We start from the raw sequence: 25,535 nt of genomic DNA, 5'->3' as shown, positions 1-25,535 counted from the left end.
GGATTTACGACTTGAACTGAATCAAGGATTTACAACATTTCATAGAGCATGTCGCTTGCTTTTTTCTGATTCAAGGACTCATGACTTGGACTGCATGTACTCATTACAATTCCTTATCCTGAAGACATCTTGGATTTTGCCTGGATACCTACATATTACTTATTGTTCTCCAATTTTCGTATTTGTTGTTCTGTATATTTATTGGTTTTGTATATTGCATTTTTACTTTGAATTTGGTCATTTATTTTTGTATGTGTAATAAGATGTTCTCATTGTGGGCTGGCAATTCATGTGGTTTGACCACAATTGGATAAGGTGTCAGTTTACCATCGTTTTGGCAACACGCCTGTCTTGTGTGTCCACATTTGACCAGGTGACTTTGGCAATTTCATAAAGGCGATCTTTGTTACATATTTTATATCAGTTTGACTGTTTTTCAATGTGTTTAGTCTGTTCAGCCATTTTTTATTTTTTATTTTTTGTTCACGGGTTTTTTTTTTGCTCTCCTCTTCATGAAAAGAAGTAGCAGCAGGCCCCTTTTGCTCCCTTATTGATCTTCTGAAGGGATGGACATACAGTTATGAAATATGGTTCCATTGCAAGATGGCATATATTCATAGACGCATGAAGTCCACATTGGCAGAACTCTTATTTTTTATTTTCATGGTAACTATGGGTAACTCCTCTGATTTTGGGGGAAAACTAAAAATAGAAGGAAAAAAAGGGCTAAAACTGCCTTCTTTCAAGCCAGAACTTTAGAAAAAGTTCTGAATCTGAAGCCCTCCTTAGGATTGCCATTCCACTCCCATGTGGAGGGGAAAAGACATTCCTTTGATTTGATATTCAAATATATTATTAAAATATTTATATTTTATATCTTTGTCTTCCCCATTGCAGAAGCACAGTCAGTAGAAGTGAAAGTACTTTGAATGATTTTGGTTTTTTTGTTTAGAAAGAATATCTCACTGTCCCTTCTAGCAATTAAGGGATTAAAAGGTGTGAAGTCCTTTTGATCCCTTTTAAAAGGTCTGCCTTTTCCTTCAACAGGGAAGAAAAACATTAATATAAAATCAAAGGAATGTCCTTTTTTGTCCACATGGGGGTGGAATGATGGTCCAAGGAGAGGCTTCAGGTCCAAAGCTTTTTGTAAAGTTCTGGCGTGAAACAAGCCAGATGTCACCATTTTTAAGAGGGGGAGAAGGGGCATGCTGTTACCCCTTTTCTTGAAAGCACAGGGCAAATTCTACCACATGCTGGTAAAATGATGGTCCAAGGAGTGTCTTCAGTTTCTTGTAGAAATATTTTGTAAAGTTCTGGCCTGAAACAAGCCAGATGTCACCATTTTTAGCCATTTTAAATAAAGATTTCAGAAATCCACCTAAATCAGAGGAGTGACTCATAGCTTTGGGGGAAAAGTACATAGTCCTTCCAATGTAGATTTTATTTGTGCCAGATTTCATAACTATATGTCCGTCCATTCCAGAAATATAAGAGGGGGGGAAGGGGCATGCTGTTACCCCTTTTCTTGAAAGCACAGGGCAAATTCTACCACATGCTGGTAAAATGATGGTCCAAGGAGTGTCTTCAGTTTCTTGTAGAAATATTTTGTAATGTTCTGGCCTGAAACAAGCCAGATTTCACTATTTTTATCAATTTTTAAATAAAAATTTCAAAAACTCACCAAAAATTAGGGAATTGATAAATTCTCTTCAAAAACACTACAGGGGGGCCCTGACATTCCCACACGTGTGGCAATTTTCAAGATTCTAGGAACAACTGGTGATTTTTTGTGACTTTTTTTCAATAGCCCATTGACTGCTATGGAGAAAAATCTGAATTTAAGTTGGAATGAAGATTCAAATTACAAATCCAATCTGATATCCAACATCGCCAGAGCCCATAGAATCTGAATCTGATATTGTCGAATTTACATCAGGTTGAATCTGAATTTGATTTTTCTGAACATGTACAGGTCTAGAAAATATTATGGAAAAGATGGAGAACTGAAATTTCTCCAAAATGAAATTGGAGAACAAAATTCAGGCTTCCTACAAGGAGAAACTGAAATCAAAATTTCAGGGTCTCTCCCAGGAAAGAACATTGGAGAAATTTTTCAGACCGTGGCTTGCATTCTGCATGGTATCCTGCCTATCCAAGGGTTGGGCATGTACATGAGACTTCAAAGTCCATCCATGCTGCTAGCAATGGCAGAGAGATTCTGTGGCTGCTAAGAATTGTCTCATCTCTGTAACAATGATTCCCCCATTGTGAATGATGGGAGAATTGCTGCTACAGTGAGGATGTGATCCTTAGTAGCCATGGAACCTCTCTGCTGTTGCTAGCAGCATGGGCAGGCTTTGGAGCAGCATGGGAATGCATGTTCCACTCTTGTATTGGCAGGGTGCTGCACAGAATGTCAACCAGTTTCTCCATATCCCTGGATAACTGATAGGGAGTCATGAAGAAATTAAAGACCACCCACCAAAGCATGGCATGGCATCTTGATATCTTCTCTGCCATGTAAGCAGTTTTATGCTGGGCCATAGGGTGCAGTGAGTTGTACTTTCCTGCAGAGAATTAAAAAACAACAATGCAACATGCACACACACCTTGGCCAGGAAATCTCATCCTAAGAGTTTTACTAAACAATTCAAAATTCAACTGCACACCAGATCCCCCAAGTGTTCTGTTAATATCCCTGGGATACACGTGAGGTAGTCTGCTTTAATAAGAGAACTCAGCAGCAAGGTCTGCTGCTGCTTTTGGGAGACCCGCAAAGGGGAAATATGAGGAGGAGCATGGCAGCTCGCCTGCTATAAAGCTCTGGTGCAGGCTTCGCACCTGACATTTCACTTCTCATGAGGTAGGAATGCAGAGAGATTCTTCCTTCCACTGCAGATCATGAAAGACATGCTTTGGTGGGTGGTAGGTGGAAATTTAGCTTCCTCTCGCCTCCCTCCCACTTGGCCCCTCTGTATCGAAAGCCAAATTGACAGGATGGGCTTGCAGGGGGGAGTTGCATTGTTCCCTGGCGTGAGTTGGCCGCATCCAACTGACCGGCAGCGAGTTGGCTGCAGCCAGTTGTTCACAGCCAGTTGACTGTGGTGAGTTGTCATAGACCCCATCCCCGATATAAATGAGATTATTCTACTATTTGAAGAGATTGTTGTGTGTATAACTACATGTATGGAGGGAACTTCTTTGTGCATTTAGGAACCCTGCTTTTATCTGCAAGGCACTCCCCCATATGTGTTCCTTGTACATGCCCATAACTTATGAAATACATATTACAGTCATTGAGAAAGGTCCATCTCTGGCTGATGCTAGCTCATCTGGTGGCAACTCGGGGTCAGGCCTTCTCTGCAGTTGTTCCTGGGTGGTGGAATGCACTCTCTGTAGATATCTAAGGCCTAAGATCATTAACAGCCATTACAGTAAATGAGCCCTAAAACCACATTTTTTTATCCTGTCCTTCAGTGATTTTTAAATGGTTTTAATTTTATTTGTTTCAATGGGTTATTTATTTTGGTTTTGCTTGTTTTTATTCATGGTGAACCGCCTAGAGTCATTTGGGTTAATAATGAATAATAAGTAAATAAATAATACTAGCTGGTGCAGAGCATCTGTGCCTCTAGTTTGTTGCCGCTGTTTTCTCCCCCCACCCCCCACTGCCACTTTTTTGCCCGCCCACTCACAGCCTTCTTCCCCCACCTGCCTGACGGCCGTCTTCTCCCCCCACAACCCCCATCTTCTTCTTCTTGCCTGCCACCGCCAATTTCTTTGGCTGGCTGCCCACCCACCACCATTTGCCGCCATTTTCTTTGCCCTCCAACCAGCCGGCTGCTGCTGCTGCTATTCCCCCCCCCCCCCCGATCCCCATCACTATCAGGACAGCTCCTTGTGAACTCTTGCGAGAGCTGCCACACATGGGATTAGCAACAGGTACACCAGAGAGAGAGAGAGAGAGAGAGAGAGAGATTTTCAACATTCATAATCTTAGTAATGGAGAAGAAAATAGCAAGGCCTGAAATGTAGGAGAAGGAAATCCCTCCTTTACTTTATTATTGCAACATTGTCTGTAGGCTGAAGGAAATATCTGTAAAGATTATAAATAATAGAATTTCACTCCTTGAGGACATTTGGAGAAGCTCAATAGACAAGCAAGATATTCAAGAGAAATTATCTTAAGCTTTTAAGCACATTTTAGAGACTTTCTATAGAAATTAAAGGAAGTGTTGGTGGTCTATAAATAATCTCAAAAATATTTTAGGTACGTTTTCTTCTTTAACAAGGTTTAAATGGTTGATTGTTCTGAATCCACCATTAGCAATGACTTTGCAATATTATTGTTCAGGATGGAAGAAGGAGTCTACACCATGGGAATATTTTGGGGCCTCAACTTTATTCGTTCCTGATCTCACTGGACTCAGGCTTGGAGAACCTGTTTTTAATAATACTAAGGCTCATCTCCAAAACATATGAATAAATAATAAAGAAGGAAAGATGCAGAGTGTTTACCTCCCATCTGAGTAACCACTATCAAGCCTAGCCCTAAGGTTTTTGGCACCCTAGGCAAAGTATGATTTTGGTGATGCTCAGGTGAATAGTACAGGACCTTGTGCATATATATGCAGGACCTTGTGCATATATACCTTGCTCATATAGTGCAGGACCTGGAGGCCAGGAATAGTGTGCATATATGGGGGTGAGCTCCTTCTGTATGGTTCTTAAGCCCTGAGCTGCCCCACACATTGTCCTCTCAGACCCATGAGGCTGGCATGAGTCTATGCTAGGATACTTGTGCCTTAATATCAGATGTGAGAGAGCAGCCAACCAGCAAGCGTACAGCCCATGGGGCTAATCCTTTACTGGGATGGACAATCACTGTGGTCCAGCCCGGTACTCTTCAGGTGCCTCCACCACTGCCTCCTCCCTGGTCTCCTTTGCTGCCTCCTCCACTGCCGGTGCCTCATCAGTGAAGGAGGCATCAGCTGGGGCATAGGACAGTGGTGCCAGCACCCTTTAAATGTGTGTGCTCTAGGTGACCACCAAGGTTGCTTATATGGTTGCTAATATGACCACCAGCCCTGACCACTACCAGTCCTCACATAACTTTAATAGGAGAGGGGCTAGGTCAAAAGGTTTAAGCCAGCTTGGTCTCCATCACATCTCACATTAGAAATGAAGCACTGAGTATGATCAACAATTTCCAAGAAAAGGTGATATTTCAGGACAGAGTGCAGGTAAATCATATCTTCAGGCTTAACTAGGGTTCTTCATAAATTCATTTTAAGACATTATTGTAACATAAGGGGAATAATAATAGTTTGTTGCAAGTAACTACTGCTAGCAATTTTTGAGCTGACTGTGCCAGCCTTCTTTAGTCATAGTTCAGGGTGGCAAGGACCTCAGGGGTATACTCGTGAGTCAAATGGGCCATAACCCAAAATTTGGCTTTTAAAAAGCCAAATCTGGCAACAGAGGTTTGTATTGCCTAATGTACATTTCTTCTATTCTGGTCCGATAGCATATTATCTCATTTCAAAATGAGAGTAAATGTTCACACAAGGCTCTGAAGGATGAAACTTTGTAATACTCCAACCCTATAGCAACATTCACTAGAGTATGTAATTCTTAATTAACAGCTTGGCAAAGGCCACTTACTATATAGCAGCCCTAAGATTTATTCATTTTAGTCATACGGGGGGGAAAATTCCTATGAGAGATGCCAGAAAGGCACAACCATCTTCCACACTCAGATGGTACACAGGATTCCAAACAGGTTGCTTCCAATGCTGCACAGAGCTGACGTCTTCCCCATTCTCACTCCTTCTCAGTTTTGTCCCTGTTCCTGGAATTAATGTTGGCTCAATTGCAAGACCCCATATACACTTAATAGCCCTCCACCAAGTAATCTCCTTGTCTCAGTAGCCAGAAAATTTCCCTGAAGTGAAAGCCACTTAAGAATGTGACCTTGAGTTGTGCGCACTGCCAGAGTAGAGGGGAACACAGCACATGGTGCTTCGTTTGATCACTGGCCATGTCATTGCATACAATCCTTGAACACTCTGCTCTCTCTCTAGGCATAGCATGGAACACATGGCATTGTGGCACCATGTCAGGCCTGAATTAGTAGAGCAGAAAGCTGGCTTGGCACCGACATTCTATCCAGCTCTGCACTTGGTACAACAGAGACCTAAGCACACTGTTCTTATGCTGCTAATGTTCAATTGTGCATAAGCACATTTGTTCTCCCAATTGCATGCAGAATTGGGCAATTTGACTATAGAACACAGTTTGAGTCTATGAAATGTTTGCTAATTATATTAATCCATCTGGAGGTCAAACATAAATGGATAATTTCTTCATTCTTCATTTTCTCAGACAAAGCATTTCCTATAGCACTATCCTGACCTTGAGCATTATTCTGTATGAGTACGTGTGTAAAGGTATGTGAAATGCATACCTTATTAAACCTCCTTTGTTTGGAGATATTCCAGGATACTGCATCAGAAAATCTAGATGCTGAAAACATTTGCTGAAAGGATGCCTGGAGGGATTCAGTTCACATCCACCTTCTTAGTTGCAGCTGTCTGAAATGGTTTACCAGTAAGAATATTTATCTCTGCATGGTGTTGAACTCATTATGATCCAATTTTGCTTTCTGTCCACTTCTCTTAAATTGTCAAGAGCAGAGATCCTTCCTGGAGCATTAACGGTAACTTTTGAGCATTTCTAGGGCTGAAACTATTCCTTGATAATACCTTAAACTCATGCAATCAGTAGTCCTCGCAGTACTGCTGGGGGTCTCTAGCAAACCTCATTACAGTTTAACATGCTTTGCCTTAGGGGAGTGAAGATAAAGTAAATTCATGACATGTGCAGCTATTATATAAATAAAGATTTCCATCTGCTCGTTGACCGTACATGTCATGCATAGTTCTAACTATACATTGAATAAAATGATATGCCCCACCACCACCACCAAAGTGCTTCAAGAGCATTTTTTTTTAAAGGAACGCAGTTAGCACTTTTATTTTAGCAACATCTTTATGAAAAGACTATAGCCTTGTTTAGAACATATATTTGCATTGGAGTAGCAATGCACAGAAGAACGTACAGAGGGGAATAGGAAGATCATGTTCCCTGTCCTCAACTTCTGCACATTCAACTGAACATCTTAGCAGCAGACCCTGTGCACATACAGATGTACTCATTGTCTCTGTATGTAGAACTGAGAATCCAGGCTTTTTGCAGCATTTCCAGTGGCATGGATAGAGCCTATGAGCCTATAGCTTGTTCATATATTATACAGGTCCCATACAGATGAGGATGCAGGGGCTTTTGGAGAAAGCCTATTGGTTGGTGAGGAAGTTGGGTGAAGGAGGAGATGCCACCACCACTGTGGGACTGTGGGCAGAATATGACAGCTGCCCCTACTCCTCTGATCTTCTGAGGGTGGATGGGGGAGGAACCTCTGCTGCCATTTCCTCATCATCATTTACTGTTAAGCTTAGGGGACTTGAAGACCTCATGTATTGGGGGGATAGTCCAGGGCTTTGCCCTAGGGAAATTCACTACTTGGTGCCAGCACTGGGAAGATGACAGGAGAATAAGAGAGAAGGAGCTGGGTTTCTTTGAGCTCTTGATGCAACAATTGCATCCTAAGGGCTGCTGAAGTGGCCCATTACCCCAGCACTAGGGTACATTGGTACCCCAGTGCTGTAGGGTGTACATTGAACTGGCATAAGAGCTTATCCATACTTAACCCCAGCAGCATGGGAGCATCTCCCCCATGAGTTCCCCCCATGCTGCTCTGCTAATGTCCATCTGTAGGGACCAAGGGAGCAGGATCAATGCAATATGTGAACGACTCACATTGAAGGTCACTTTAACTGTGGATATCATGCCTGTCAGAGGGGAATGAGGGGGAGGAAGCATACCACGACTTGCCCCCCATTACTGGGACTTTTCATTCCATCAAAATCAATAGTACTTATCCCAGAGAAAATATTTTAGTATAGAAATGGAAATTTGAAATATAGTGTTATTTCTCTTCCAGAAAGATAAGATATGGGAGAAAGCTTATCCCGCCAGAAATGTACTTTGCAGTTTATGTGCACCCCCCACCCCCAAATAGACTTTTCTAGTTCTGCCATTGGTTGGCATACAGGCAGAAGACACTGTGGCAATAGCTGAAGCCCCTAATAGGACCAGGCTAATAATACTGTATGCAAATCTTTGTGTGCAAATATTTTCTTTCATAGTTGTTGAGGATGATACTGGAAGGATGCAACACTGTGCTGATAGCACTTTTTCTTTTTTTACAGCTCTGACCACAAGGTATTTCATCAGAGGATGAATTCACATCACTAACATTTCAAGTTTTGTTACTATGCTGAAATACCACAGGAAGCTGCTTTCTAAATTACAGACCACTGATTTCTGAAAGTAGCATTAACCACACAGAGAGATAATTGTTTGGGCTGAGAAATGTATAAAAGTGGTAGTGCTCCTTTTATGCCAGTGGGAGTTTTTAACATGTCGTGATTTTCTTAAATAGGAAGGTCAATACTTCCTTTGCCTCTTGGAAGGAAGACTTGTCCCCAGTTGGACAGAGGTCAGCCACAATGATTGTTGCTTTGTAATAGCATTAAAGAAGTGAAATCTCAGAAACACAGTACATTATAACTCCCGTAGGTTCTTTTTCTTGATTTCTTCATTTTGTTCTTTCCAACCAGAGCTTCTCTCTATTGTCTCATATTTTGATTATGCTAATAGGATTAAATAGGTGTAATCCAAGTCCTTGGCTTGCTTTTTAGTTGTAGATCAAGCAGACCGTATTTTACTCGTGCTAATTAAAATACATTCTGTGGAAGTAAATATGAGATTACAATGATGTACTTATATGCTCCGATGCATGCAGTAGTACTAACTATACTCTACAGAACCATCTCTCTTGGGGTGATGGTTCTATGTTATATACTGCAGAGTCTGAATTATTCTCTAGCTGCATTAAAGCAAATGGAACTTCAGCTTCTGAAAGGTCTCAAAAATTTAGCTATATTAAAGCATATAGAGCAAAAGGGAGGGAGAATTAGTGTTACCATGAATTTTTTCTAAGCACTCAAAATATTTCACACTCCATTAATCATCAATAATAATCCTCTAAGTAAAGCAGCATTATAAAATTATCATGTACCTAAACCTGATTGGAGTATGAGAGCCGGCTGTTTGGCCAATTTGGTTTGAATCTGGACTGGATTCAAACCAACCCAGCCTGGTACAGGCTGGGGCTCAGCTGAACTGGGTCTGATCTGATTTGATCATTGAACCAGGCTGAATCGGTTTGTGGATCAGCTTGGGGGGTATACTTGTAAAGGGGAATCCAGTGAGGATTCCCCTTTACAATAAAGGGCATTCCCAGTAAATGTGGGAAGTGGGTGGGAGAAAAGCTTATTTTTATGTTTAAAATGCAGGCACCAAGGTTGGAGACGGTGGCAAAGACATTGAAGGTGGGAGGGCTCCTCCAATCCCCTGCCGGCCTCCAAAATGACAGCCCAGTTCAGATCTCTGTGTGTGGAGGCCATTTTCATGACCTCCACACATGCACACAAAGGCCATTTCTATCACAATGTGATTTGCGTTGCCTGTGCGCCTGAATCGAGGTCACAAAAATGTCCTCCACGCGTACTCAGTGGCCTGAACTGGACTGCAGCCAGCCCAGGCTCTCATTTGGGAAGCTGGTGGGGGGTGGGGTGGAGGAGCCCCCACCACAGTGTTATATGACTCCACCATTGCCACCATGACTATCTCCGCTGTCACCACCACATGCATTTTAAAGGTAAAAAGAAGCCTTTCTCCCATCCCATCCCCCACCCTGCATTTATTGGGAATGCCCTTTACTTATAAAGGGGAATCCTCACCAGATTCCCTTTTATAAGTATACCTGAGCCAGTCCATGAGCCAGATCTGAGGGTCAGTCCAGTTTGAACTTGGACCACCCAAACAGGGCCAGCTCAAAGCAAGCAGGCTTGCACATCCCTACTGATTGGCTGTATTGCACTGTGATATTATCGCATTCACTACATGATCCCTCAGTCTGGCTGGAATCACCCATGTGGCCGAGTAGTAAAGAAAAAAAGGAAAGGACCCCAAAAATTGGATTAAAATATGATGCTGAAGCAGTAGCAAAGAGGGGAAATCATGGCAATGAAGAAGCCCCCAAAAGGGTAGCATGAACATTTTTTTCCAAGAAATATTTTGCTTCTCACAAAGCTCTGTTTTCCCCTGGAAATAAAAAGGGGGTCATTTGATGCACTCCTAATAATTATTATTACTATTCGATTTCTATACTGCCCTTCCAAAAATGGCTCAGGGTGGTTTACACAGAGAAATAATACAGAAATAAGATGGCTCCCTGTCCCCAAAGGGCTCACAGTCTAAAAAGAAACATAAGATACTGTAGACACCAGCAACAGTCATTGGAGGTACTGTGCTGGGGGTGGATAGGGCCAGTTACTCTCCCCCTGCTAAATAAAGAGAATCACCATGTTAAAAGGTGCCTCTTTGCCAAGTTAGCAGGGGTTAATAATGAAAGGTTTCTGCCTATACCTCTGTGGCAGTTCATGTTGAAAAGGATGTGGTGAAAGAGATATTTGCTTGCATCACACAAGTGTGAGTCACCCCTTACTCAATTTAAAAAATTGCCTGGTTAAAAATTAGTTACTGATACGAATCATAATCACAACTTAATCATATGAACTGTCTTGATTACCACCCTATTCAATATGAACTAATTGAGGCTATTCACACGAGCAGCCAAGCCCAGGTTTTGGCAGCCTAGCCTGGGTTTGGCTGCCCATGTGCACTGCTAGGATCGCGCCTGATCCCAGTGCTGCCTCAGCCCCAGGCACAGGAATATACCCCAGGCTTTAATCTGGGTTTAAGGGCACGAGCACACTCTTAACCCCAGGTCCGGGTCTGTGTATGTGCATGAGCTGCCTGCAGAAAGGCACACACACAAAGAGCAGGGCAGCAAGAGCACCAGGTTGAGGGGGTATCCCTCAATGGACCATGCTCCTGATGCCATGCACTGAGGGATGCCGGAGGACTTTCTCCTCCGCTCCCTGTTCTGCTGCTGTTCTGGCCATGGCATCAATCATATGTTGGGCGAGCAGCAAAGTGAAGAGACTAAAATCACTCATGTGCGAGGATGCAGGCAGGTGCCTGCCTCCCTGCCAGCTCACCCACTTATTTGGTCGTGTGTACGACCTTAATATCCAGTGACATTTAAGATTTAGTACCATTCTGCCTCATTTACAAAGATTTCTCTATCTGCTTTACCCTACTGTACTCATAATCAACAAGAGCTGGTTACAACAGAGCAGAACGCAGATCATGGCCCATTGGTATAGGTAACGGGCCAGTTTCCAGCAGACTACCTCCTAGTGCCTGCTGCCTGCAGGGCTTCTTACAAAAATCATTGGACTAGTTAGTTAGACTAGCTTTGTTAACACAATTTATGCATGAGCTGTTACGAAATCCTTCGTGTGCAGTCTTGCTCCATAACATTTCAGACATACAGGTGGACCACAGGGATTCTGTCGAAGTAAACATAGACCACAGAAACCTTCAGAGTCTTTTCACTCCTGTGTTATAATATTCCTGTCAATCCCATTGTTCTCATCAGACTAGTCTGCAGAGGTGAGAGAAAACTCCTTTACGCAAGTAACTGAAAGGCATGTTAAAATCGAACATTCTTCACTGATGGAGTTGAATCAAACATGTTTGTAATTACTGCAATCGATGTAACCCTTCTCTGTGGAGAAAGGTTTATTACTGAAACACTGTGGTAGCAGAAGTTTTCTTTGAACATTGGCGAGCAGAACCTCTAAAATGGTGTCAGCTACAATCAAAGCGATATTACAACGCTCATTTAAGTTTAGGAACAAAAACATAGCTAGCACTCAAACTGACTGCAAAGGTCAAAAAGGACCTAAGATATATTATTTTTTCACTCTTTGGAATATCCAAAGAGTGCCTTTTCCTCCATGATATGTTCTACCACAGAACATATTTCTATCACAGTGGCCCCTTCTGTTGAAGTAAACCTATTTGTTGCTTATTGTGAGCATCTGACAACAATGCCAGTCAAGGCAGGTCCTTCTATTCCTATGACCAGTCATCAAGTACTAACAGCCTGTTCCTGTCAGAGGTCAAAATGACCAAAGGCTTAATCCAAGTGCTACCAAGCTGTAGCAGACCAACCCCATCTTATGCATATACCAGGAAACTGCTGCAACAGATTTGGAGACTGCGGAATTCTCCATCAGAAATCAATGACAGAGAATTCATTTTCCCACCAGTACATTAATCATGCACTGGGTCTTTCCAAACGTGCAAAAACAAGGTAACTCAGAAACAGTCGTGCTGTGATACCACTCTCAAGTCCACACAAGCCAAATCTCTGACCCTCAGTGACATGTTCCCTCTCTTCCAGAGCACTTTCAGAGTGCTTCTGGAACACATGCAGAGCTAAGAAGTTTTGTTCCACTTGCACTTGTGTAGAAGGACTGGAAGAGTTGAATGTGAGCCCCAGCTGCATCCTTACAGTCCCTCCTTATGTGCATACTTGGTTAGTATGTCAGCCACTGTGATTTAATTCTGAACAAACATACATAGGTTTGTGTTTTAAGTCAGACGATTACCACAAGACTGAAATAACAATGTCATTCACTAGGGATGTGCACAGAACCAAGCAGGGGAAGTTCGAAGGTGGTGGGGTTGACTTTAAGGGTGACACCTGTGTGTGCTGGCATGTGCACATGCAAGTCATGCTCATGAGCATGCATGTCGTAGGTGACGTAGGGTCTGATGAGGCAATGAGGCGGCAGGGAGGTACGCTGCCGCCCTGACAGACCCTTGGCTAATGGAACGCCGGCAGGGGGAAAGTGGAGGGAAGAGTAAGTGCACCCTCCCTCACCCTTAAAGTCAACCCACCTGCCTTCGAACCAGTGGAACCATCGGTCCTTTGAACCGGTTCCATGCACATACCTGTCATTCACATGACCAATAAATCGGGTGCTAGAGAGGGCTGGCAGGAGGCCTGCTCCTACTTGCTTCTACCGGCTTCCCCGCAAACAATTCTGCTTCTCCTTGTCCCTCTGCCACATGAGTGCCGGGGCAGTGAGCAGCAGAGCAGGGATCTGGAAGAAGAAGTCCTCTGGCATCCCACAATGCACCGTGCAAGGACTGCGGTGCATTGGGGGATTTCCCTGCTGCTAGGTTCCCTCCTGCTGCCTGGCTCTGTGGCTGCTTGGGCTGCAGGCAGTCCAAGCAGCCACATGACTGGTGAGTGGGGTAGAAGGGTGCCTTCTACCTCAGTATTAGCCCAGGTACAAAATCCAGGCCCTCTCGGTGCAGAACGCTGGGATCGGGACTAATCCCAGCACTCCAAAGAACCAGCCCTACCCTTAGTATATCTCATACGAATAAGAATTTTGTTAAACACAAAAGTTTACATACAGTATCAAGAGATGTAAGTTTGTTGCAAAGCATAATTACCCAATGAAGCTGATTGGCACACAATTCAGGAGAGACAAAAGAATCAATTCTTCACATTGCCCATCATTATCTTGTGGATTTCATTACTCCACGATGTGGTTATGGCCACCAGTCTTGAGGGTTTTAAAAGGGATTTAGACAAATGCATACAGGACAAGTCTAATGCCTCCTAGTAATAGTGGCTGACATGATGCACATTGTAACAGAGCCAGAACACTGTTTCACCCATTACCATGAATGGGAGACACAGCAGTAATACTGGCCGACATACAGAGCAAGGATGAACCAGTACCACAAGAGAGCAGCCTGACTGAACTTCCCAACCAACTGCAGCAGTTCAGTGGAGAAGTAGCCATTTTTGATGCCCTCCCCTTCTCCAGGAAGCCCTCTGTGCCACCTAAATATGTCTCAGAAGATCATGCAACCCTCCAGGACATATTTTCAGGTGGAACAGATGACTTTCTGGGGAAGGGGAGGGCATCAAAAATTGCTATTTCCCCACTGCTCGCTGCAGTTGGTTGGGTTTTTCTGTGAGGCTGCTCTCTCACTGCACTGTGAGAGTGCTTACTCAGTATGTCAGCCCCTATTAAGAGAATGTCTTCTTTGTCATCAACCCCAACACCCATTGAGATCATCAGGAGAGGTCCGTCTGCAGTTGCTACTGGCTCATCTGGTGGCTGCTCGGGGACGGGCCTTCTCCGCTGTTGCCCCCAAGCTTTGGAACACACTCCCTGCTGAAATAAAAGCCTCCCCATCTCTGGCAATATTTTAAAAAAATCTTTAAATACACATTTGTTCACCCAGAATTTAATTAAATGCCGTTTTAATCATTTTAACTATTTAAAATATTGTTTTACCGTTTTAAATTGTTTTTTGATGTCATTTTTTAAACCAATGTTTTAATTTCTCTGTTATTTATTTGTTTTAACCAATGTTTTAACTTTTATATTGTCATTTTATGTTGTAAACCACCCAGAGACACAAGTTTTGGGTGGCATAAAAATATGTTAAACAAACAAACAAACAAAATATTGCTTGGCCATTTTCCAGTGACACTGCAGCCCTGACACAGAACTTTCTGGTTCCATTATAGTACACATCATGTCAGCCAATGGCTTTATCCTACTTCCGTGTTCAGAAGTATGCACTATTTTCTGGAAGGGGAGCAAACAGCAAGGTGGGGGGGGCGGGCGGGCTGTTGCCTTCAAGCCTTGCTTGTGAGCTTCCTGGAAGTGCTGGCTGGTGATTGCTGGAACAAGATGTAGGGCTACAGACCCTTGGTCTTATCCAGCAGGGCTCTTCTTATGTTCTGATGGCAGTCTGAGCTCTTGACTCATTATTGGCAGCATGCTGTAAAGAGACTAGAGGTTGAGAAGCAATGGCACCTTTCATTTGAATCCTTGTATGCTGACGTGGAGGCTGTGTCAATGACACATCATGGGGCAGCATCTTGAGAGAGGTTCCATCTCTCTGCTTCTCAGTGCTGTCATTGCCATGGGATACAAGGAGGCTATTCTCATGACCTCCCAAAAGTGGTCTAAGGGAGCCCAGCCCACTTTGGGGAGGTCATGTGCTACAATGGGAGCTGTGTGGCTCCTGGCAGCAAACCTCCCAAAGTACCCTTCCCCTTAAACTAGGTTAGTGGAGCGAGTGCTCCGCTAACCCTGTTTTTGCGATCATGAGTCGCCATGATGCAGCTACACACTGTGGCGACTTGTGAGGAGACCCCCAACCGGGAGGCTCGGACAAGACTCCCAGCCTGGGGGGTCTCCACAGAATGCCCCACGCACTTGCGTGGGGTGTTCTGGGACTTCCATGGGCTGGATAGCCCCCTGATCCCTGCCACCCCTACCGGCTCCATGAGGGAGCAGATAGTCTTGTGGGCGGCCAATCCAGCCTCCCAGGGCAAGCTTCCTGCTTGTCTGCAGGGAGAGCCGGCTAAGCCCGCTCTCCCCACAGAACCCAGTTAGGCTCTCCACACTGCTCGTGAGAAGAGAGCCACACTGCTTGTGTGGAGAGCCTCAATATGTAGGAGGCTTACCTGAGAGGTTTTTTTTTAAATCAGACTTTTTAAAAACAACTCTTGAATAGCAACCCTATATCTCTCAGTTTCATGGCTGGAGGCAGCCCACTTCACTGAGCCTCATGTTGCTCTGTCTGCAAAGCAGTTACCTGCTGGGGAGAAGTATTTATTTTCATCTGTTTATACTTGTTAGTATCCCCTTTGGCATATGTTTCTGTTTACATGTTATATTTAGTCTTTGCTTAGTTTTTCCATGTCTTATTGGCCTTCTATTTTATCTGGCTAGTTTGCAATTGCTGTAATTTTGTTTTTATTTTGGCTATAACTGCAGTTCATGACTATATTGTTACCATTAAATTCGTATTCTTTTTAATTTTTTAATATTTGTATTTTAAACATCTTTTTTATCTTTATCATCCCCTGAAGAAAACATGAGTCCTCAAAATGCATTGTGACTTTGCATAACTTGCCATGCCTTTTCCTCCCCTCCTCCCCTGGCATTTCTGTTGTGGTGTCATCCCCCTCATGTTGAGACCACCTCCGCTCGAGTTTATATTATGGACAAGTTTTGTTTTCCCTTCAATTATGAATATTAACATAAAATATCTAACAGAAGATGTTTTAGCATAAGAAAAGCAATATTTTATCAGCCATAACCCAGTTTTCTTCAAATCCAAAAAAGCTATAGCTATTTTCAGTTAGACATCTGAGCAATCGCTTATTCTTGCTTCTAAACATAGCACCATTCCTTTCAGAAATAACTGCTGTAGTGGCTATGATATATTTCATTTTCCCTTGATGAAACTGGAGATTGTCTCACTTTTGTAGGTAAGTCTGAAGCTACTTATGATTCTATATATTTATAGCAATTGTGGTGGAAGGTGTATTGCTGTTTCCACTATGACATCTATATTCTTTTCCAAACTCTGAACTTGCTGATAGCTGCTTTTTCAGCAGGAAAGACATCAAAGATCATTTCAAAACACATCTCATAACTTTCGATCCCTGGGCACTCAGTCAGCCATGCAATGGAGTTTAATGGAGCTTTGCATTAAAATATTTTGAGCTTTATTCTTGCCAAATTGACTTCTATAATAAGTGTTCTAAATTCTCCAAGATGAACTATATGGCCTTCTCATAGTATATGGAGTAACCTCCTTTAAAGACATTCACATCAGAGTCCCTTTCATCCTGCAATATTTTCCTACATTAAAAAGGGGAAGGGACTCACAAACATGTTTAATATTCACTTAGAGGAGGCCAATCTTTAATTATACTGGAAGGCAAGCAAAAAAGCAAAGTTTATATGAGGAGAATTTAAAACAAAAACAAAAAACAAACAATAATTCATATGAAAACATTCCATATGTTTACCTTTGAAAAGTGGTATATACATATTCCAAAGAAGAAGACTCTTGAGGGCATTCAAAACTGGGAATAATGAATACATACAGTGAGGGAAATAAGTATTTGATCCCCTGCTGATTTTGTCCGTTTGCCCTCTGACACAGAAATGACCAGGCTATAATTGGATGGTAGGTTTATTGTAGCTGTGAGAGACAGAATAACAACAAACAAACCCTCAAAAGCCCAGTGCCCAAAAGTCAGCGATGGATTTGCATTGTAGTGAGGGAAATAAGTATTCGATCCCTTCACAAAAGATGTCTTAGTACTTGGTGGCAAAACCCTTGTTGGCAATCACAGAGGTCAGACGTTTCTTGTAGTTGGCCACCAGGTTTGCACACAACCCAGGAGGGATGTTGTCCCACTCCTCTTTGCAGATCCTCTCCAAGTCAGAAAGGTTTCGAGGCTGATGTTTGGCAACCCGAACCTTCAGCTCCCTCCACAGATTTTCTATGGGATTAAGGTCTGGAGACTGGCTGGGCCACTCCAGGACCTTCATGTGCTTCTTCTTGAGCCACTCCTTTGTTGCCTTGGCTGTGTGTTTTGGGTCACTGTCATGCTGGAATACCCATCCAAGACCCATTCTCAATGCCCTGGCTGAGGGAAGGAGGTGCTCACCCAAGATCTGACGGTACATGGTCCCGTCCATCGTCCCTTCGATGCGGTGAAGGTGTCCTGTCCCCTTAGCAGAAAAACACCCCCAAAGCATAATGTGTCCACCTCCATGTTTGACGGTGGGGATGGTGTTCTTGGGCTCATAGGCAGCATTCCTCCTCCTCCACACACGGCGAGTTGAGTTGATGCCAAAGAGCTTGATTTTGGTCTCATCTGACCACAACACTTTCGCCCAGTTCTCCTCTGGATCATTCAGATGTGCATTGGCAAACTGCAGACGGGCCTGTACATGTGCTGCCTTGAGCAGGGGGACCTTGCGGGCACTGCAAGATTTCAGTCCTTCACGGCGTAGTGTGTTACCAATTGTTTTCTTGGTGACTATGGTTCCAGCTGCCCTGAGATCATTGACAAGTTCACCCCGTGTAGTTCTGGGCTGCTTTGTCACCATTCTCATGATCATTGCAATTCCACGAGGTGAGATCTTGCATGGAGCCCCAGACTGAGGGAGATTGACAGTTATTTTGTGTTTCTTCCATTTGCGAGTTATCGTGCCAACTGTAGTCACCTTCCCACCAAGCTGCTTGGCGATAGTCTTGTAGCCCAGTCCAGCCTTGTGCAGGTCTACAACCTTGTCCCTGACATCCTTCGACAGCTCTTTGGTCTTGGGCATGGTGGTGAGTTTGGAAGCTGAGTGATTGCTTGCTTCTATGGACAGGTGTCTTTTATACAGGTACTGTAACAAGCTGGGATTAGGAGCACTCCCTTACAGAGAGTGTTCCTCATCTCAGCTCGTTACCTGCATATAGTGAAAAGACACCTGGGAGCCTGAAATCTTGCTGGTTGATAGGGGATCGAATACTTATTTCCCTCACTGCAATGCAAATCCATCGCTGACTTTTGGGCACTGGGCTTTTGAGGATTTGTTTGTTGTTATTCTGTCTCTCACAGCTACAATAAACCTACCATTCCAATTATAGCCTGGTCATTTCTGTGTCAGAGGGCAAATGGACAAAATCAGCAGGGGATCAAATACTTATTTCCCTCACTGTACAGAATTGAGGAAGACACCATAGTAACATGCTCTGCTCTGGAATGTGAAGAAACCATCCAAGAAAATTCTCTCATGTTTCTCCTTGGGAATAGGAAGAACTCTGCCATTCCCCTTTGAATTTCATTTTGTCCATGAAGGAACCCTTGAATTTTGCTTTGGAGAAATTTCATTATATGTTCACTTGAATATGAAAAGAACCTCTGAATCTATAGATGTATGCCTGGGTTTCTCTTCAGATGTTTGAATGAACACACACAGGCCACCTTCGGACATCACGAAAAATCTGAGGGGAACTCACTTCAGGTTCACCTCCCGTGACGTCTGGTTCCAGGACCCAATCACGGCTCCGATTCTCACCCCTAGCCTTGGATTTAACCTTTGGTTGTAAGTAAGGTTCTCATACCTAACTGAGGGTCTGGAGGCTGGGGCATGTCATCTAGTTTGGACAATTCACTCAAATGGGAGTTAAGGGAGGAAGCTCCTCCTGTGGTGGTCCATTGGATGACATGGCTTTCCTTCATGGGTCTCAGAAAGCCTGTGCAGCCAGTTTCTGCTCCTTTGCAAGCTCCAAGACCACAGCTCCCGCTCGTCAAGGAGCATGTCGGGGAACAGGCAAGAGAACCATGGATTCACTGAACCTGCAGTTCTAAACAACGTTCAAAGGTGGCCACTGATAGAGGGCAGAGCTTGCCCTACCCCATCCACACAGACTTATCCCCAATTTCAATTGCTTGAAAAGGGCTTGTTTGATTGAGTTCTGTGCAACTTACTTCCAAAGGCTATACAGAACCAACACATTTTTAGGCTGCTTAGACTGAATCAAAAGATTAACTCTGAGCAGGACTATAATGTAATACTTAAGGAAAACTGCAAACACACTTATTTTGATTCCCTTCCTATTTGATTCAATTTTGGATCTGCATACAGTGCCTGACATGGACTGATATTAGAGATGTGCGTGAATTGGATTTTGCTATTTGATTCGAGCTCAAATTAAACTGCAAAATTCTCAAATCAATTTGTCAAAACAGCAGCCATTACCGGCTGTTTTGATGAATGAACTTGAATTGATTTGAGTGATTTGAGTACTCACCCCATTGTTGTAGGTCTAGGGACACCAAAGTGGGTTGGGTGGTAGAACATGATGGGCACTACCTACCCAACCCACAAAAGAAATGGGCAAGCAGCTGATATTTTTTTAAAAATAACCTTTCCCCCAAACCCCCATAGGATCCTATGGCAGTTTGTGGGAAAGGTTAAACATTTGTTTAAAATCGCCCGCTTTACCATTTCTTTTGTGGGTTGAGTGGTAGGCAGCACTCATCACACTGTACTACCCAACCCATTTTGGTATCCCTAGGACTCACCCATGGGGAACAATGGGGTGGTTTGAGTGCCCCATTGTTCCCCATGTCTGAAACAAACTGCACTCACAGATTGCACACAAATTTTGCATTGCAATTTGTGTCCCTGCTTGCAAAACACTGCAGATTAGAAGCACACAGTTAAAGGAATCTGTCCCTCCCAACACAAAACACACATTTTTTTCCAAACACAGTTCAAAAATGGTAAAAAAATAATCACTGTTCCAGAATCCACTGCCAGCTGCAGTTAACACCACTGCAGTAACATCATTGGCACAAGTTGCTCTCTCACACACAATTATGACTCCATTCTTCAGCATTGCAACAGTTTCCACAGCAGCACCCTTAGCAGAAAGCATAGACATAAACTGAACAAGAACATCTTCAGCCACATTTTGACTGAGTACATTTTGCAATGCAGAATGCAGATTGCAGAGCTGACCAGAGCAGTGAATGAAGCAAAAGTTAGTCTCAAGGTCAGACATTGGGCTCTTCTCACAGCAATCACTAAGAAAATATTACACACACACACACACACACACAGAGCTGAGCTGCCACACTGTCCATTTCTCACCACAGCATATCAGAAACTGACCAAACTGCAACTCAAGGAAAGCAAGCAGGCATACAAGTTCTGCATTTGCCAATCTGAGATCCAGCAAAACCAGATAGCTAAAATATAGCAGTATTGGCACAGCAAATTATACTCAGAGATGAGAAAAGAAAACCACAAAATCAAAGCTTCCTTGATTCCTTCCTTCCCCCTCTCCTGATGTATCCTCTTCAAGGGCACACTAAGGGCTCTCTCTGCCTCCCCTCCCCTGGCCCTTAGAAAACATTTTGAAGTTCTTCCTTTTTTGTTCCTCCGCCCTCCCCCTCCCCCAGCTAATGGGGGCATATTTGCCCACGACAACACTCAGAGGCGTATCTAGGGGAAATAGTGCCTAGGGCAAACACTGAAATTGCGCCCCCTGTCCAAACATCTGACACCTATCTTTTAGATAACTTTACCATAATATCAGCTGAAAAATACAAGTCAAGCTCATTAATCTTTTAATATTTCAAAAACTATTTAGCAGTGGACGTAGCCAGACCAAAAAATGCTGGAAAACTACACATTTCAGTATGCTGGGGCTCATGAAATAATACCCAAATACTATGTGGAGGTGTACTTGGAAAACTAAACAGAAGTGCCTGTCTAATTCTCTACTATGCATTGTAGCATCACTATTACATAAGTTTTAAAAATAAATGGAGAATTTGACTTTTCCCAGATACTCTGAAAATAATTAAAGGATATGCAGAGTAAACTGTGTCACTGCTTGGTATTCAGTATTCACAAGCCCTGATTCCCTGTACATAGTGCCAATCTGAATATGTGTACAGTGTCTCATATATATATATATATATATATATATATATATATATATATATATATATAAATATAAATAACCTGTAGCCCCTTCAGGAGGCTTCCTAAAGGCTGTGGGGGGGGGGTCTGCAAAGGTTTCCCCTCCCCCCCACTGGCCTCTAGGGCCTCACAGGGACCATGTGAGCATGTGCGGTGACCATTTTTAAAAATAATCTTTTTTTTAAAAATGGCTGCTGAAAACAAAATGGCCACTGTGCATGCTCAGATGGCCTCTGCAAGGCCTGGCATGGCTGAGGGCCTGAGGGCATGGCTGAGGGCCATTTGACCATGCATGGTGGCCATTTTGTTTTCAGCAGCCATTTTTTTTAAAAAAAATAATTTTACAAAATGGCGCCCCCCTTCAAGTGCCACCCGGGGCACGTGCCCTGCCTGCCCTACCCTAGATATGCCCCTGACAACACTTGATTTGTAGAATAACAATTCAACCAAGAACAGAACATACTTTTTTCGGTCATTGACCAGAAACAAGTCAACCAAGAAGCAAGGAGATCTAGAGCCAATCAGAAGCCAGTGCCAGAAAACTAATCAGCAAGGGGGGAATGTCCACCAGAATGGCACTCAAATTGATTTGTGTTTGAATTGGGGTTGTTTTGATTCAAACTTGAATCAGGCCCTTTATTTTAAGGGTGTTTTGTTTCAAGTTTGAATCACTGGAAACAACCCGGTTCGAGTTTGAATTGTTTCAAACTCTCTTTGCTACTATTACACCTCTGCTTGCAACATCAAAATATTCCTTTCCCATTGGCTTGTTTTAGAAATGTTCTGATTCATCCTTCAGAAGAAAATATTATGCTTATCAAAGTGCTTGCTTAATGGGATTTAAAAAATATATATCAAGGAAAGCATGTCTCTGGTGTTTGTGATTAGATAAGCCATTTTCCTGATTGGTTTAGAAATTACATGACTTTTAAAAATAGATATTTTTTGCTTTGAATGCTTAAATAATGAGGGGGTGTTCTTGTATAACTAAATAGTAGTCTGCCTTTGAGTAACGTGTGTGTGTGTGTGTGTGTGTGTGTATGAATGAGAGAGTGAGAGAGAGCACGCTATTATAAAATATACACCCCTGGCCACAGCAATATATACTGACACCTATTATATTGGAGGAGATAATAGCTGTATTAACAGCAAGGGTTTTCTAGCAAAGGCTGGGATAGTTATAATGGCAATCTCTGCATACCCATAATGGTTGCTGTCTGCAATGAGTCCCATTAGCTTGGCTGTCAAAAGCTTGACTTATTGTACCCAGGAGCCAGTTGATAATGGAATTAGCACTGCCACCTTTACATCTTGTGATAATTCAAAAGCCTTTGATACCAAAAGTTGAGTACTTGAGAGCTATTTCAAGAGATGCTGCCCATGTTCAGACACAAGAGGTTGCTTGCTATTATTAGCTAGTTATCTGTTTGCTTGGTTCTCTGTTTGTGAGCTGCCAGGCAAATTTAATCAAATAGTAAGATGCCTTCTGCTTCAGCAACAGGCCTTTTTACTATTTTTATTGCTGCTTGCCTTGCCTACGAATACAATAAATGATTTTAATGCAAACTGGGTCATCCTTTGACCTTTTATTTCACATGTCGAAACCCTAACAGCTCCTTTTGGGGCTGTCTCGTAAAAAGCAATTGCCTGCCTCATAAGTCAGGTCTACTTTACTGCAGAAATAGGTCTGGCTTGTTAGTGTTTGACGTGTCCAGAAAGCTTATCGCACAAATGCTGCTGAGGCAATAGATTTCTCCATCATCATAGATAGGTAGATAATTTCAGCCCTACATTGTTATGATAGATCATGGACAGTTTCTCTTAGGAAGTTGGAAGAAAGAATTTCAGTCACAAATGAATATGGAGCTTCCAATGTCTCATTCACGTAATGGCCACAGAAGTGAAGGCACTTCTCCATGGCTATTATCCATCTAAGTGCCATGTAGTCCCATCAGCATGGAATAAATATTAAGGCTGATCCTTCATCAGGCTTTTCAAAGTGACAAACATTTGACAATACACACATTTCAGCTAATGAAACTTCCTGTAATGGTTGGCAAATTTCTCTACATCTCTCGGCTGTGAGCTTTCTCTTTTTAACCCATACTAAGGTCAAAGTTTTCCATTTGAATAAGAAACAATAGCAAAAGGATCTTGGGAATGTGTCATATGTTTCTGGAGAAGGTATAGCTTTGGAGGCTGAATATGAATCATGAAGGGCTGGAGAGCTTTAAAGAGAAAGAGCACAGGCAAGCCCAATTGCATAGACTTGGACAGGTAGGGAAGACACCATGCTGTAGACACCACTAGGCAAAGTATATGCTACTAGGCCCAAGAATAAAGAGACAAAATGTCACCACCTAGAGATGGACATAGGTGGCATAAAAACATAGATAGATAGATATGGCTGAACAAAGAACGACAGCTTTATTGATTATTTAGGATTGTTTAACTGGATGAGTTGTTATCTTGGTTAATTGAATTTCATCCCATGCAGGTATTACACTCTTGACAAGAGGTGGTATAGTCCTTCCTCCCCTTCAGACCCTGCTTGGCTGAGTTCCCCTGGCCTAAAGCCCCAGGGCAGTTGCTCCTGACCCCTCAGGACATGCAGATCCAGTGATGTGCCAAGAGAGGCCTAGGAGAATTAGCTTGGATTAGGTGAGTGAACCAGGCCTTAAAGGGGGGTCCTGTTCCCTGCCTCAGTAGAGAGAGGTCCACCCTCTAAGTCAATTTAATGTAAGGCCCAGGGCCAATGGCAGCCCCCATCAACCCCAAGTATGGCTCCCTCACTACTTGTTTGTTGGGCCTGTGTGAAGCCTCAACCAAAGATGAATTCTCTGCATAGTCCCCTGGCACTATGCAGAGATGAGCATGCTCACTGTGTAGTGCTGCATTTTGCCCAGTGCTAGGAGACCCTTTAAGGGAAATGGAATGCTGCTGAGCCCCTGCACCATCTTGGAAGGCTTGCACAAAGTGCTGGAAAGTGTAATTCTTCCCAGTGCTTTCCTTCTAGAGCTCTTAAGAAGGGCTTAATCTCTCTTAAAGAGCCCTCCCAGCACTGAGAAAAGCACATTACTGAGCAGAGGTCAGCACAGTGGGAAATGGCTTTCACATTGAAAGTGTTTTTTTTAACCAAAGTAGCCTCAGCTTGAAGATCACTGCTCTAAGTGATGCCCCAGTGTGTTCACCAAGCTTCCTTCCTCTTCTTACGCTATTATCTGCACTGACCCTGCTAACAGTGATCTATTTCACAATGAACATGAACCTTCTCAACAGTTCTCCTTCTCATCAGTGCATCACTTCTATGAAACTGTGTAGAGCTGGGGGTGTGGGTGGGGATGCCAACAACCAGTCTGGGACTACAAAAGAGAAAATCTTCCTTCCTTATAATTTAAAATGTCTAACAAAGCTCACACTGCTACATAAGAGTGTGTGCCAAACACTGAGGTCTGGAATGAAGGGAGTGGCTTTCCAACCTTCTGGCTGTCTCCTCCCTTCCCATTGGCCCAACTGCATGGGCTGAGGCTGGGGTCGCTCAGCATTGTCTCTATCCAAGCTGCCTGATATTATTTACAACTTTGTGACATTTTTAATTGGTCCTAGCAAAGGTTATTGGCCTACTTTTGCTTTTGGATTTTTGCCAGTGACTTTTCTGCTTCTTTCTACAGGTCGCCTTTCTATGTGCAACCTCCTAATTGATTTGCAAATTTAGCATGGTTCACCTAATTTGTTTTCTGAGGCCTCAGATTACATCCATAAATCTCAAAGGTCAGTTCCAATTCTCCTATTAAGGCACTTTAAATGTTAGCCTATTCCATGCAAGCCACATCAGACATTTGTATATGTGCCATAAGTCACTTATGCCTCAGTAAGGAGGTTTAAAATCTATAATTCAGCTACCCTGTTTAGCACTCAGCAGCAGATATCCAAATCACGTCACTCAATAGTACTACTTGGGAGTTACTTTAAAGAACTTCTATCAAGTAATTTAGTTAGGATGTTAGCCACTTTCATCTGCAGTTGTCAGTAACATGATTATCTTATCTATGTCGCCCGTAGAAGCAAATATAAGGCTTGTTCACATGATCAAAATCAGGG

The 25,535-nt window shown here is 43.1% G+C and overlaps 1 long non-coding RNA gene across 1 annotated transcript; it reads left to right on the top strand.

Annotated features, from left to right (window-relative positions):
- Nucleotides 1-18,933: 18,933 nt before the first annotated feature.
- On the top strand, nucleotides 18,934-25,205 carry LOC128324181 (uncharacterized). The gene is made up of 3 exons (XR_008306707.1): nucleotides 18,934-19,043; nucleotides 23,932-24,095; nucleotides 25,106-25,205. It is a non-coding gene; the product is annotated as an uncharacterized LOC128324181 (long non-coding RNA).
- Nucleotides 25,206-25,535: the final 330 nt, after the last annotated feature.

The sequence above is a fragment of the Hemicordylus capensis genome, chromosome 4 (assembly GCF_027244095.1).
Source record: "Hemicordylus capensis ecotype Gifberg chromosome 4, rHemCap1.1.pri, whole genome shotgun sequence".
Classification (NCBI taxonomy): Eukaryota; Metazoa; Chordata; class Lepidosauria; order Squamata; family Cordylidae; genus Hemicordylus; species Hemicordylus capensis.
Note: the sequence above shows the minus strand (reverse complement) of the source record. Positions and strands in the feature narration are given on the sequence as shown.